The 16,690-nt window shown below is 40.4% G+C and overlaps 1 protein-coding gene across 1 annotated transcript in view; it reads right to left on the bottom strand.

The window, feature by feature from the left end:
• LOC120026741 (plectin-like) overlaps window positions 1-16,690 on the bottom strand; it is a 158,080-nt gene that overhangs the window by 138,074 nt on the left and 3,316 nt on the right. The gene's annotated exons all lie outside the window — the stretch shown is intronic.

The following is a 16,690-nucleotide window of genomic DNA, read 5'->3' as shown; positions in this document are numbered from 1 at the left end:
GCTTGCTCGGTCCTCCTTTTCCTGTAGTCCACAATCATCTCCAAATCCACTAATTTGAAGGGGTGTCCACATACCTTTGTAGTGTATATAGGCCTATATACATGTAGCCTATATATCGTTTTGTTCTTTGTCAATGGAGGTCTGATGAAGACCTGAGTGGTTGAAACATTGTCACCAATAAATCACATGGGAGCAAAGATTGCAGTGTGCAGTCTCTTTTCACCCTGTCCCTCCCTTGCCCCTACGTTCTCTCATAGAAAAGTGTGCAGTCACTCAAGACTAGCCTATAATTAATGCCAAGGCTGCAGAGGGACTGGGAACTACAATACTGTAGGATGACGCAGCACTTTTTAGTGGGTGTGTTCATATAACAGAGCCCAAATTAGAACCAAGCAAATTGTAATTATCTCTAACCAAGAAATACATTGTGCAGTTAGGGTTATGTCATATTTCGTGAATGCAATAAAGTAAAATAATCTGTTCACAAATCAAACAAATATCAATTAAAATTGTATTTGTCACATGCACCAAATGCAACAGTTTTAGAAATTACCATGACATGCTTACTTACAAGCCCTTTCCCAACAATGCAGAGATAAAAGTGAGACAAATGTGCTAATTTAAAAGTTTGGGTTAGCATTAAGGTTAGGTTTAGGGTTAAGGTTAGGAGTTAAGTTTAGGTGTTGTTTTAGGGTTTGGGGTTAAGGTTTAGTTTAAGGTTAAGCTTAAGGTTAGGGTTAGATTTAGGGGTTGGGGAAAATAAGATTTTGGATGTGAATCAATTCTTTGGTCCCCACGAGGATAGCAATACAAAACGGTTTGTTTTGCTGTGTGTGTGTGTGTGTGTGTGTGTGTGTGTGTGTGTGTGTGTGTGTGTGTGTGTGTGTGTGTGTGTGTGTGTGTGTGTGTGTGTGTGTGTGTGTGTGTGTGTGTGTGTGTGTGTTGGATTGTCAGTGTAGTATGTGTGAGGAGAGTCCAGTGAATTATTTTATTTTATTTCACTTTTATTTAACCAGGTATGCCAGTTGAGAGCAAGTTCTCATTTACAACTCTGACCTGGCCAAGATAAAGCAAAGCAGTGTGACAAAAAACAACACAGAGTTACACATAGGATAAACAAAAGTACAGTCAATAATACAGTAGAAAAATCTATATACAGTGTGTCAAAATGGAGTAAAGAGGTAAGGCAATAAATAGGCCATTGTGGCGAAGTATTTACAATTTAGTAAATTAACACTGGAGTGATAGATGTGCAGATGATGATGTGCAAGTAGAAATACTGGTGTGCAAAATAGCAAAAATAGTTGATGCTCAGATAGCTGATGCTTAATAAAGTTAGCGAGGGAGATATAAGTCTCCAACTTCAGCAATTTTTGCAATTCGTTCCAGTCATTGGAAGCAGAGAACGTGAAGGAAAGGCGGCCAAAGGAGGTGTTGGTTTTGGGGATGACCAGTGAGATATACCTGCTGGAGCGCGTGCTACGGGTGGGTGTTGTTATGGTGACCAGTGAGCTGAGATATTGTGGGGCTTTACCTAGCAGAGACTTATAGATGACCTGGAGCCAGTGGGTTTGGCGATGAATATGTAGCGAGGGCCAGCCAATGAGAGCATACAGGTCGCAATGGTGGGTGGTATATGGGGCTTTGGTGACAAAACGGATGGCACTGTGATAGACTGCATCCAGTTTGCTGCATCCAGTTTGCCGATGATCGGTAGGATAGTCAGTTTTACGAGGGTATGTTTGGCAGCGTTAGTGAAGAAGGCTTTTTTGTGAAATAGGAAGTTGATTCTAGATTTAATTTTGGATTGGAAATGCTAAATATGAGTCTGGAAGGAGAGTTTACAGTCTAGCCAGACACCGAGCTATTTGCAGTTGTCCACATATTCTAAGTCAGAACCGTCCAGAGTAGTGATGCTAGTCATGCGGGCGGATGCGGGCAGCGATCGGTTGAAGAGCATGCATTTGGTTTTACTAGCGTTTAAGAGCAGTTGGAGGTCACGGAAGGAGTGTTGTATGGCATTGAAGCTCGTTTGGAGGTTTGTTAACCTGTTTGGGCTGCAGGGGCAGTATTGAGTAGCCGGATAAAAGGTGCCCATTTCAAACGGCCTCGTACTCAATTCTTGCTCGTACAATATGCATATTATTATTACTATTGGATAGAAAACACTCTCTAGTTTCTAAAACCGTTTGAATTATATCTGTGAGTAAAACAGAACTCATTTTGCAGCAAACTTCCTGACAGGAAGTGGAAAATCTGAAATCGATGCTCTCTTCTAGGGGCTGCCAATTAAAGTCCTTGATATTTATTAGTTTAGATGCACTTCATACGTCTTCCACTAGATGTCGACAAGCAGTGAGAGAAGAAATTGAGTGTGTAACTTACTTGATCTGGGGTCGCATAATAGCTCTTGGCATGACGTGTCACCAGTTTCCTGTTTCCTGGAGAGCGCGCGAAGGGACCTGGTTTTGCCTTCTGTACAGCTGTCGTTATAGACGACTAATATCTACGGCTTTGATTTTATTTGATACATGTGACAATATCATCGTAAAGTATGTTTTTTCAATATAGTTTCATTAGATTATTGAAATTTTTTCGGGACGTTAGGCGTGTTGCGTTGTCTGCGTATGTTCAGGAAGGAGAGCTTAGCGCCACTTTGCTAGCTTTCCGTGCTAATTGACTGGAGAAGAGGACATTCTAAATCCAAACAACGATTGTTCCCGACAAAGGACCCCTTGTACAACATTCTGATGAAAGATCATCAAAAGTAGGACCCATTTTATGATGTTATTTCATATATCTGTCGAACATGTTGTACTAGTAGGTTGCGGCCAGGTTTTGGGCACGCTCTCGCCATAACGTAAACTGCATATCGTAATGAAGTTATTTTTAGAATTCTAACACGGCGATTGCATTAAGAACTAGTGTATCTATCATTTCCTATACAACATGTATTTTTTTGTTATGTTTATGAATAGTTCTTTGGTCAGAATATGTGAGTGCCAGAAAAATATCCGGACGTTGTGGGAAAAAGATGATACGTTAGCACAATGTATAACCACTGATTTCAGCTCTAAATATGCACATTTTCAAACAAAACATAAGTGTATGTATAACCTGATGTTATAGGACTGTCATCTGATGAAGCTTATCAAGGTTAGTCAAAAATTATCTTTTGCTGGTTTGTTACGATCGCTAACTTTTGCTGCTGGGGAAGGGCTTGTGTTTCTGGCTATTGTGGTAAGCTAATATAATGCTATATTGTGTTTTCGCTGTAAAACACTTACGAAATCGGAAATTTTGGCTGGAATCACAAGATGCCTGTCTTTCATTTGCTGTACACCATGTATTTTTCAGAAATGTTTTATGATGAGTATTTAGGTATTTGACGTTGGTGTCTGTAATTACTCTGGCTGCTTCGGTGCCATTTCTGACGGTAGCTGTGATGGTAGCTGCAATGTAAAACTGATTTATAGCTCAAATATGCACATTTTTTGAACAAAACATAGATTTATTGAATAACATGTTATAAGACTGTCATCTGATGAAGTTGTTTCTTGGTTAGTTTGGTTGGTTCTTGGTTAGTTAGGTTGGCTTTGTGCATGCTACCTGTGCTGGGAAAAATGTCTGTCCTTATTTGTATTTGGTGGTGAGCTAACATAAATATACGTGGTGTTTTCGCTGTAAAACATTTTAAAAATCGGACATGTTGGCTGGATTCACAAGATATTTATCTTTCAAATGCTGTATTGGACTTGTTAATGTGTGAAAGTTAAATATTTCTAAAAAATATATTTTGAATTTCGCGCCCTGCACTTGAAGTGGCTGTTGTCATATTGTGCCCGGCTTCGGGCTTGCAGCCATATTAACACAGTGTCCAAAGAAGGGCCAGATGTATACAGAATGGGGTCGTCTGCATAGAGGTGGATCAAGGAATCACCCGCATCATTGATATATAACGAGAAAAGAGTTGGCCCGAGAATTGAACACTGTGGTACCCCCAAAGAGACTGCCAGAGGTCCGGACAACAGGCCCTCCGATTTGACACACTGAACTCTATCTGAGAAGACTTAACTTTGCCAGACCCCAGGAAGAGTAGCTGCTGCCTTGTCCAAAAAGAGTAGCACCAGCTCACCTGCTTTTACTTTATGATTTGACTATAGATAGATTACATTTAAAATGTCACATGCACAGATGTAGTTGCAGGGTCATCACGAAGTCATCATGAAGTGATTTAAAAGGCTAGTTAAGGATCATATCGCCTCCACCTTACCCGACACCTGAGACCCATTACAATTTGTACTGCACGCTGCTCTATTTATATTTACCTTTTTTTAAACAGGGAGCCACCAGGGAGCCCTGCATATACAATTTCATAAAATACATCAAAAATAAAATACAATATAAAACAAATAAAATATAAACAATACACACAAAACGCAGTTAACTAAAACAAACACATTCTTCATTGTAAAAAATAATCCTCTGTCCGCTGCCTGAACTACCCTTGGGACACTAACGCATCTATTCAAAATGTATTTCGGAGATCATTCCAAACATGTGGAGCAAGAAAACTAAAGGCTGATTTATCTAACTCTGTAGACACCAAAGGAGACTCCAGGGTTAACCAACCCTGTGAACGGGTTTAATAACTTGTCATTTTGAATCTTAACAGTGAAGTTCGGTAAGTCGGAAGCTCGTGGAGCAGATCTTTGTCAACAAAAATAACGTAATGATGTGATCTACGTAACGTCAAAGAGATCCAGCCAACCTTTTGGTAAAGAATACAGTGATAAGTAACATAACTGTCTCCTGTGATAAAACTAAGGGTAGGGCGCTATGAAAAACGGCATCCAGGGGTTTAAGCATAGAAGTAGATGCACTTTGATACATAGTATCACCATAATCAAGGACAGGTATAAAGGTTGACTGCACAATCTGCTTCCTGCTGACTAAAGAGAGACGAGATCTGTTTTTCGTAATAAAAAAAAGCCTACTTTAAATCTTAGTTTCTTAACAAGCTCATTCGTACGTTTTTTAAATGATAAATCATTGTCATTAGTTTTGCCCGTATTAAGCACGGGTTTAAAATCAGTAAGGGCTTCCTGCACAACTGCAAAATGGGACTGTAGCTTTGTCACAGCCAGGTCAACAGTCGGCGCAATTGAGTACATAATAGTATTATCAACATACTGATCAAAAATATAAACGCAACATGTAAAGTGTTTCATGAGCTGGGTGGCAGTATTGAGTAGCTTGGATGAAAAGGTGCCCAGAGTAAACTGCCTGCTACTCAGGCTCAGAGGCTAAGATATGCATATTATTAGTAGATTTGGATATAAACACTCCGAAGTTTCTAAAACTGCTTGAAGGATGTCTGTGAGTATAACAGAACTCATATGGCAGGCAAAAACCTGAGAAAAAATCCAACCAGGAAGTGGAAAATCTGAGGTTTGTAGGTTTGCCCATCCAATATTCAGTGGGATATTGGTCATTTTGCACTTCCTAAGGCTTCCACTAGGTCAACAGTCTTTAAAACCTTGTTTGATGCTTCTACTGTGAGGAATGAGGGAAGGAGAGCTCTTTGAGTCAGGTATCTGGCACGAGCTGAACATGCGCCGTCACGTGAGAGCGACCTGCTTTCCATCGCATTTCTGAAGACAAAGGAATTCTCCGGTTGAAACATTATTGAAGATTTATGTTAAAAACATTCTAAAGATTGATTCTATACATCGTTTGACATGTTTCTACGAACTGTAATGGAATTGTTTGACTTTGTCTGAACTGTGTGTCATGAATGTAGATTACTGGACTGAACGCGCAAACAAAATGAAGGTATTTGGACATAAATTATGGACTATATCGAACAAAACAAACATTTATTGTGGAACTGGGATTCCTGGGAGTGCATGCTGATGAAGATCATCAAAGGTAAGTGAATATTTATAATACTATTTCTGACTTCTGTTGACTCCAACATGGCGGATATCTTTATGTCTTATTTGGGCTCTGAGCACTGTACTCAGATTATAGCATGGTGTGCTTTTTCCGTAAAGTTTAAAAAAAATCTGACACAGCGGTTGCATTAAGGAGAAGTTTATCTAATGTTCCATGTTTAATACTTGTATCTTTTATCAATGTTTATTATGAGTATTTCTGTCAATTGATGTGGCTCTCTGCAAAATCTCCGGATGTTTTGGAGGCAAAACATTACTGAACATAACGCGCCAATGTAAACTGAGATTTTTGGATATAAATATGAACTTTATCGAACAAAACATACATGTATTGTGTAACATGAAGTCCTATGATTGTCATCTGATGAAGATCATCAAAGGTTAGTGATTCATTCTATCTCTATTTCTGATTTTTGTGACTCCTCTCTTTGGCTGGAAAAATGGCTGTGTTTTTCTGTGAATAGGTGCTGACCTAACATAATCATTTGTGGTGCTTTCGTCGAAAAGCCTATTTGAAATCGGACACTGTGGTGAGATTAACAAGAAGTGTATCTTTAAAATGGTGTAACATACTTGTATGTCTGAGGAATTTTAATTATGAGATTTCTGTTGTTTTGAATTAGGCGGCCTGCACTTTCACTGGCTGTTGTCATATCGATCCCGTTAACGGGATCTCAGCCGTAAGAAGTTAAATAAAAGATCCCAGAAATGTTCCATGTGCACAAAAAGCATATTTCTCCAAAAAAATGACATCCCTTTTCATGAGAATTTCTCCTTTGCCAAGATAATCCATTCCCCTGACAGGTGTGGCATGTCAAGAAGCTGATTAAACAGCATGATCAAATCACAGGTGCACCTTGTACTGGGGACAATAAAAGGCCACTCTAAAATGAACAGTTTTGTCACAAAACAATGCCACAAATGTCTCAAGTTTTGAGGGAGCGTGCAATTGGCATGCTGACGCAGGAAAGTCCACCAGAGCTATTGGTAGAGAATTGAATGTTAATTTCTCTACCATAAGCTGCCTCCAACTGTGTTTTAGTGAATTTGTCAGTACGTCCGACTGGCCTAACAACAGCAGACCACGTGTTAACACACCAGCACAGGACCTCCACATCCAATTTCTTCACTTGCGGGATCGTCTGAGAACACCCACCCAGACAGCTGATGAATCTAGGTTTGCACAACCAAATCAGAAACCATCTCTGGGATGCTGTGCTCTGTGTTTTTGTAGTCATCAGCAGGGTCTTGTCCTGACTACAGTTTGGCGTCGGAACTGACTTCTGTGGGTAAATGCTCACCTTCGATTGCCACTAGCATGCTGGAGAAGTGTGCTCTTCCCAGATCAAGCCCGGTTTCAACTGTACCGGGCAGATGTCAGTATGGTGTTGTGCGGGTGAGCAGTTTGCTGAGTCCCCCATGGTGGCGGTGGGGTTATGTTATGGGCAGGCATAAACTAGGGACAACAAACACAATTGCATTTTATCGATTGCAATTTGAATGCACAGAGATACCTTGACGAGATCCTGAGGCCCATTGCCGTGCCATTTATCCGCCGCCATCACCTCATGTTTCAGCATGATAATGCATGGCCCCATGTCGCAAGGATCTGTTTATAATTCCTGGAAGCAGAAAATGTCCCATCTTCCATGGCCTGCATATTCACCAAACATGTCACCCATTGAGCCTGTTCGGGATGCTCTGGATCGACGTGTACGACAGCGTGTCCCAGTTCTGGCCAATATCCAGGAACGTCACACAGCCATTGAAGAGGAGTGGGACAACATCCCACAGGCCACAATCAACAGCCTGATCAATTCTATGCGAAGGAATGTGTCACGCTGCACGAGGCCAATGGTGGTCACACCAGACACTGACTTTTATTTATTTATTTTATTTTTTAGGGGGAAGATCACCTTTAATATTGCAGATTGTAGCAAAAAAAATATGGGGGATTGGAAATGATGCAGACAATTACATTGATGGAAGCTACAATCTATCTGCGATACTGACTGGTTTTCTGATCCACGCCCCTACATATTATTTAAAGGTATCTGTGACCAACAGATTCATATCTGTATCCCAGTCATGTGAAATCCATAGATTAGGGCCTAATGACTGTTGACTGATTTCCTTATATGACAGTTAACTCAGTCAAATCTTTGAAATTGTTGCATGTTGTGTTTATTTAATTTTTTACAGAATGACCAAAAGCATTTGTGACTAGTTTCCAGAAACTAGGCGTATGTCGCGCGTCACTACTTTACAGGAGCGTCATTTGAACGTAAACTTTTTTTTAAACAAAATTCATTTTTTGGTAGAAATGCCTTCGGGAACATATGAACTTTCATATGCCTTAATAACAAACTTGTATGCCATCTGTAAATACGAATACAATTGTTAAATTGTGAGCCTAGTTGGTTTAGTCATGGAGAAAAACACCAACCTTCCCGCTAGCCATGATTGGCTGAGATAATGAGTGGGCTGGTCATGCCGAGAGATGAGTTTGGATTGGTCTGCCATGGAGATCGCTTCTGTTTATAATATGAGCTGGTCAATATGTGTAGGTAATCCTTTCTAACGCAGATTTTTTGAAATATATCACGTAGTAGAACTGTTTAAGTGTTGCTCTCCACTTTCTGGAGTACCGAGTTTTGAAATCAGTGTAATTAGAGTATGATAGCTAAGGAGATGGAGAAAATTCTGGCATTTGATTGCAAAAATGCAGACGTAGTCGAAAAGACAACACACAGAAGGCTGTTGTATAAAACACCTGTCTCCGGATTACATCTTCTAACGAAGGGCAACCATGGCATCCGTGACAGAGTGACAAAGGGAGAAGCGTCCATCATTGTATACGGGAAGAGAGTCGAGCTTGCTACATTTTTAGATATTACATGTTTCTAATTTTGTCAGTCATTTTCAGTTCAAGTTCAAGTGTACTGTTAGCAAGCTAGCTAACGTTAGAAAAAATAAATAAAAAAATAAACCTTTTCAAATCTTGCTACATAAGACCGAATTGAGCCGGTCGGTCACATTTATATATACTGTTTCCAGGTGAAAGCTTATTGATGTCACTTGTTAAATCCACTTCAATCCGTGTAGTTGAAGGGGAGGAGTGTGGCGGATGAATCAGAATTAGTTGGGTAACATAGATAAGATGTTTTATTTGCATAATATGCTTATGTGAGATAATTGTCATTAGAATGTTTCCCTTTGGACTATAGGGTTGGCAGTTGCACTTATCCTTTCTCAGCTAGGGAGGGCTCAGTCACTTGGGGCTCAGAGAGGAGAGAGGTCAGGCTTGTCTTCATATGTGAATGTATCTGTTAAACCATCTGGTGCTATGCAGAATATCAGAAAGGGAAGAGGACAGAATGGAACATTGTCTTCTTATGTAAATGTGTCTTTACCTATTCTTAAACCATGTGAAGGGATGGCGTGATTAATGGGGAACCAATTAAGTGTCTCCACAATGTCTGTACGCCAGTCACTCCCTCCTTTTCTCATTGGAGTATGGCAGTGTCTGGAACCATTGTATGTCCCCTCTGATGTTGCACTTATCTTGAGATAGTATATGACCTAGAGGCTCACTCCCCTCTGTGAGCTTGTCCAGGAGTGGGGTGTACTTGAGATGGGAGTATCTAGAGTTGACAATTGATATATGCCATTGGATAAGTTGGTGTTTTTGTACTATGAAGTACCAGGAACGAGATTAGAACCTCGTCTTAGAGACCAAACTGAACGATAATTTATAGCGAATGCTATCTGGCTATGGGATACTCCTCTCTCAAGTAAAAGTCTTTCTTTGTGAACAGTTCCTATTATCTGTGGTTTGTCATGTCGACTAGGGGGGTGGATCTTTGCTATAAAAGAGCTCAGTTGCCATTATGTTGACACTCAACTATTCATTGGAGATAGTGAATTGTTGAAAGTCAAATGCTATTGCAAAGCTTAATTATTATTAAAGGTGTAGATTAAGTATAACTCTGACTGGTGTGTGAAGTTTGTCTCTCTCTCTCTCTCTCTCTTTGGTAATACAGAAATTAATCTACCACAGGAGAAAGGCTAAAGAAGGATTTTTAAGTCTTGAGACATTTGTGACATGGATGGTTTATATGTACCATTCAGAGGGTGAAAAAAAAAATATTCTATTGCCTTTGAACGTGTTATGGCAGTAGATGCTAGGCACATCAGTTTGTGTCAAGAACTGCACCACTACTGGGTTCTTCACGCTCAACAGTTTCCCATGTGTATCAAGAATGGTCTACCACCCAAAGAACATCCAGCCAACTTGACACAACTGTGCGACGCATTAGAGTCAACATGCGCCAGCATCCCTCTGAAATGCTTTCGACACCTTGTAGAGTCCATGTCCTAAGGGCAAAGGGGGGCGGGGAGTGCAACTCAATATTAGGAAGGTGTTCCTAATGTTTGTTATACTCAGTGTAAATAGGGAAAAGAACAGGTCCTACTATCAACCCCTGGGAACCCCTTTATGCACTTTATCTACAGTACCAGTAAAAAGTTTGGACACACCTATTAATTCAAGGGTTTACTTTATTTGTACTATTTTCTATATTGTAGAATACTAGTGAAGACATCAAAACTATGAAATAACACATATGGGATCATGTAGTAACCAAAAAAGTGTTAAACATATCAAAATATGTTTTAGATTTTAGATTCTTCAAAGTAGCCACCCTTTGCCTTCATGAAAGTTTTGAATATTCTTGGCATTCTCTCAACCAGCTTCATGAGGAATACTTTTCCAACAGTTTGAAGGAGTTCCCACATATACTGAACCCTTGTTGGCTGCTTTTCCATCACTCTGCGATCCAACTCATCCGAAACCATCTCAACTCATCCGAAACCGTCAAGTTGTGTGATTTGTGGAGGCCAGGTCATCTGATGCAGCACTCCATCACTCTCATTGGTCAAATAGCCCTTACACAGCATGGAGTTGTGTTGGGTCATTGTCCAGTTGAAAACAAATTATAGTCCCACTAAGTGCAAACCAGATGGGATGGTGTATCACTGCAGAATGCTGTGGTAGCCATGCTGGTTAAGTGTGCCTTGAATTCGAAATATATCACAGACAGTGTCACCAGCAAATCACCCCCACACCATCACACCTCCTCCTCCATGCATCACGGTGGACTCCACATATACAAAGATAATCCGTTCACCTACACTATGTCTTTCAAAGACAGTGTTTGGAACCAAAAATCTCCAGATTTCCACTGGTTTAACCTGTTAGGCTGGCTGGCCCGACACCGGTACACTTATGACAACATCCAGCTCAAGTGCAGGGCGCGAAATTCAAAAGATATTTTTTTTAAATATTTAACTTTCACACATTAACAAGTCCAATACAGCATATGAAAGGTACACATCTTGTGAATCAAGCCAACATGTCCGATTTTTAAAATGTTTTACAGGGAAGACAAAATATGTAAATCTATTAGCTAACCATGTTAGCAAAAGACACCACTTTTCTAACTCCATCAGTTTCTTACTCCATCACTAGCTATCACAAATTCGACCAAATAAAGAAATAAATAGCCACTAACCAAGAAAAAACTTCATCAGATGACAGTCTGATAACATATTTATTGTATAGCATATGTTTTGTTCGAAAAATTTGCATATTTCAGGTATAAATCATAGTTTACATTTCAGCTACAATCAGAAATTGCACCGAAAGCAGCCATAATATTTACAGACACCAACGTCAAATACCTAATTACTCATCATAAAACATTTCTGAAAAATACATAGTGTGCAGCAATTGAAAGACAGGCATCTTGTGATTCCAGACAATATTTCCGATTTATTAAATGTTTTACAGCGAAAACAAAATGTAGCGCTATATTAGCGTAGCCACAATAGCCAGAAACACTTGGGCGCCCACGACCAGTTCACATGCACGACAGATATATGAAATAACATCATAAATTGGGTCTTACTTTTGCTGATCTTTCATCAGAATGTTGAACAAGGTGTCCTTTGTCCAGATGAGTCGTTGTTTGGATTCAGAATGGCAACTTTCCCTCTTCATTTAGCATGGGCACTAGCCGAGTGGCACGGATCTCTCCAACGTAAACACAGTCAGAGAACGGAACACGGCAAAACTCCCGAAAAAATTTCAATAATCTGATTAAACTATATTGAAAAAACATACATTACGATGATATGGTCACATGTATCAAAAAAAATCAGAGCCGGAGATAGTTGTCGTCCATTACGGCAGCAAAACAGAAGGCAATCCCACTTCCAAGTCGCACGCTTCAGAGTACCGGAAGTGGACGGTCACGTCAAAGAAATAGCTTTTATTCCACCTCAGACCAAGATGAACACAAAATTTCTTCTCTCACATCCTCTTGACACCCAGAGGAAGGCGTATGGAGTGTACGTAGACTCCTACGTGTCATGACCATGTATAGGCAGGAAGTTGAACAGAGCATATATTTCTGACATTCCACTTCCTGGTCAGGGAAAGTGCTGCCAAATGAGTTCTGTTTCACTCAGAGAAATAATTCCAACGGTTTTAGAAACTAGAGAGTGTTTTCTATCCAATAGTAATAATAATATCCATATTGTACGAGCAAGAATTGAGTACGAGGCCGTTTGAAATGGGCACGATTTCACTGGCTACTCAATACTTTCCCTTGCAGCCATATTAATGTCCATTGCTCATGTTTCTTGGCCCAAGCAAGTCTCTTCTTCTTATTGGTGTCCTTTAGTAGTGGTTTCTTTGCAGCAATTCGACCATGAAGGCCTGATTCACGCAGTCTCCTCTGAACAGTTGATGGTAAGATGTGTCTGTTACTTGAACTCTGTAAAGCATTTATTTGGGCTGCAATTTCTGAGGCTGGTAACACTAATGACCTTATTCTCTGCAGCAGAGGTAACTCTGGGTCTTCCTTTCCTGTCACAGTTCCTCATGAGAGCCAGATTCATCATAGTACTTGATGGTTTTTGCGACTGCACTTGAAGTTCAAAGTACTTTAAATATTCCTGATTGACTGACCTTCTTTTCTTAAAGTGATGACATACCGTCATTTCTCTTTGCTTATTTGAGCTGTTCTTGCCATAATATGGACTTTTACCTTTTTTTTTTACTTTTACCAAATAGGGCTATCTTCTGTATACCACGCCTACCTTTTCCATGTGTGTTACAGTATTTTGGGGGTTTTGATGTCTTCGGTAGTAAATAGTAAAAATAAAAAAGAAACCTTGAATGAGTAGGTGTCCAAACTTTTGACTGGTACTGTAAATACAGTTGAAGTCAGAAGTTTACATACACCTTAGCCAAGTATATTTAAAGTCCGTTTTTCACAATTCCTGACATTTAATCCTCGTAAAAAGTCCCTGTGTTAGATCAGTTATTATCACCACTTTATTTTAAGAATTTGAAATGTCTGAATAATAGTAGAGAATTATTTATTTCAGCTTTAATTTCTTTCATCACATTCCCAGTGGGTCAGAAGTTTACATACACTCAATTAGTGTTTGGTAGCATTGCCTTTAAATTGTTTAACTTGGGTCAAATGTTGTGGGTAGCCTTCCACAAACTTCCCACAATAAGTTGGGTGAATTTTGGCCCATTCCTCCTGAGAGATGGTGTAACTGAGTCAGGTTTGTAGGCCTCCTTGCTCACACACGCTTTTTCAGTTCTGCCCACATTTTTTTCTATAGGTCAGGGCTTTGTGATGGCCACTCCAATACCTTGACTTTGTTGTCCTTAAGCCATTTTGCCACAACTTTGGAAGTATACTTGGGGTCATTGTCCATTTGGAAGACCCATTTGCGACCAAGCTTTAACTTCCTGACGGATGTCTTGAGATGTTGCTTCAATATATCCACATAATTTTCCTCCGTCTATTTTGTGAAGTGCACCAGTGCCTCCTGCAGCAATGTAAACCCACAACATGATACTGCCACCCCCGGTTGGGATGATGTTCTTTGGCTTGCATGCCTCCTCCTTTTTTCCTCCAAACATAACAATGGTCATTATGGCCAAACAGTTCTATTTTTGTTTCATCAGACCAGAGGACATTTCTCCAAAAAGTACGATCTTTGTCCCCATGTGCAGTTGCAAACCGTAGTCTGGCTTTTTAATGGCGGTTTTGGAGCAGTGGCTTCTTATGTGCTGAGCGGCCTTTCAGGTTATTTCGATATAGGACTCGTTTTACTGTGGATATAGATACTTTTGTACCTGTTTTCTCCAGCATCTTCACAAGGTCCTTTGCTGTTGTTCTGGCATTGATTTTCACTTTTCACACAAAAGTACGTTCATCTCTTTGAGACAGAACGTGTCTCCTTCCTGAGTGGTCCCATGGTGTTTATACTTGCTACTATTGTTTGTACAGATGAACGTGGTACCTTCAGGAGTTTGGAAATTGCTCCCAAGAATGAACCAGACTTGTGGAGGTCCACACATTTTTTCTGAAGTCTTGGCTGATTTCTTTTGATTTTCCCATGAGGTCAAGCAAAGAGGCACTGAGTTTGAAGGTAGGCCTTGAAATACATCCACAGGTACACCTTCACTTGACTCAAATTATGTCAATTAGCCTATCAGAAGGTTCTAAAGCCATGAAATCATTCTCTGGAATTTTCCAAGCTGTTTAAAGGCACAGTCAACTTAGTGTATGTAAACTTCTGACCCACTGGAATTGTGATACAGTGAATTATAAGTGAAATAATCTGTCTGTTTACAATTGTTGGAAAAATGACTTGTGTCACGCACAAAGTACATGTCCTAACCGATTTGCCAAAACTATAGTTTGTTAACAAAAAATTTGTGGAGTGGTTGAAAAACAAGCTTTATTCCAAAACAAACAAAATTCCAGAAAATGATTTCATGGCTTTAGTGCAAGCTAACAGGCAGGTGTAAGAATATTTAAAGATAATTACACAATGCAGAGAACAATGGAGGTCAATGGAACGCGTTGTTTTTCAGTTCAACATCTGTTTAGAATCTGTGTAAGGGTTCCAGTCTGGGACTCATAGCTACACATGTGACAAGTTCTCATTGGTCCAAATTGTCTATACATTGAGCCTGAAACGGGGTACTTGGTATTTGGCCATTGGCCCAATTTTATTGCAAGGAATTCTAATTGGTCAACCACAGGATAGGCTTGGGTATAAACTACATCCTGTCTCTTTGTTAAGTGTAGAAAACATCGAGAACAGGGGAGAATGAATATCTACCATCCACTTTACAGCATAACAACTATATTTTTCTCCCTCTGATTTGCTTTGGGGTCTGTGTTATTGAAGAATAACATCAACTGATAAACACGGGCCACAAACAGGCAAATAGTGGCGCAGTACAACAGTGGTGTGCAGAACAGCATCTAGGAATGCACAACTTGTCAGAGATTGGCTATTGCAGCAGACGACCACACTGGCTTCTACTCCTATCAGCTAAAAACAAGAAGCGGCTCCAGTGGGGAAGCGATCCTGAACATTGGACTATTGAGGAGTGGAGAAACCTGGTCTGACAAATCCCGGTTCCTGTTGCGTCATGCTGTTGGCAGAGTCAGGATTTGGCATAAGCAACATGAATCCATGGTCCCATCCTGCCTGGTGCCAACGGTACAGGCTGGTGGTGGTGGTGTAATGGTGAGGGGAATGTTTCTGGCACACATTAGGTCCCTTGATACCAATTGAGCAACGTTTCCATTCACCGAAGAATTCAGGATATTCTGGAGGCAAAGGGGGGTCCGACCCGGTACTAGATGGGTGTACCTAATAAACGTATGCTTAGGTGCCCTGGTCATACCATTTAATTTCAATGAGCATCTGTCTGGGTATTATCAATTCCTCTCAACCTACTTCTTTAGCCCGATTAGCCGACAGAAATTGGTCAATCAAAACCCTATTGCCCTCTATCACATGGAATATACATTTCTAACAATCATATAGATCCTTTTTTAGGCCATAGCTGTGTAGCATAATTCCCTGAAACTCAGGGGTCTTCACTGCAAGGAGACCACCAGAGAGCCACAGGGTGATAGCCAAGAGAGCCTACTTGTACCACCCATCCCTGTACAGGAGAGAGCCAGCAGAAAGGTATGTTCAAACAGACATAACTAAGCAGATTAGAATAGATAATAGCTTTGCAATAAATGTTTCATACAATAACACATGTCAAAATTGTAGGTGGTTATATTTGTGCAATTTGGAAATGCATTTTTTGCATATCCCAACTCCCCCTGAGAAAACTGTGGAAAACGGGGTCACAGCTAGGGTCAGCCAATTAACCGGCGTCCTTTGAGAAATTGTGGTTAAGTGCCTTGAGTAAGGTCACAACCACCCAACGCTGTAACCTCGAGGCTACCTGCTGCGGTGCAGCTGAGTGAACATAAACAAACAGAAAAAGCTTTCAAAAGAAACCAACTGTATCTCCAAATTGCATCTTCCAAATCGACCATTTCTGAGTGTGCTTCCTGACATATTATACTGTTGCAGACCAGGGACGATATCCAGTCCCACTGCTTCTGTAGTCTCAGGACACCATCCCACTGAATCAAATCAATACTGTTTATTCCAAAGAGAGAATATGAACACTGCCATCCAGTCAGTGCCTGCTGACACAGCAACATAATCACACCACAATATCAGTGGCCAGACCCAGAATGCATCCCAAATGGCACCCTATTCCCTATGGGCTCTGGTCAAAAGTAGTTCACTATAAAGGGAATAGGGTGCCATTTGGGTGCCAT

The sequence above is a fragment of the Salvelinus namaycush genome, chromosome 32, assembly GCF_016432855.1.
Source record: "Salvelinus namaycush isolate Seneca chromosome 32, SaNama_1.0, whole genome shotgun sequence".
NCBI lineage: Eukaryota > Metazoa > Chordata > Actinopteri > Salmoniformes > Salmonidae > Salvelinus > Salvelinus namaycush.
The sequence above is the reverse complement of the archived record's forward strand: the minus strand, read 5'-3'. Positions and strand labels throughout refer to the sequence as shown.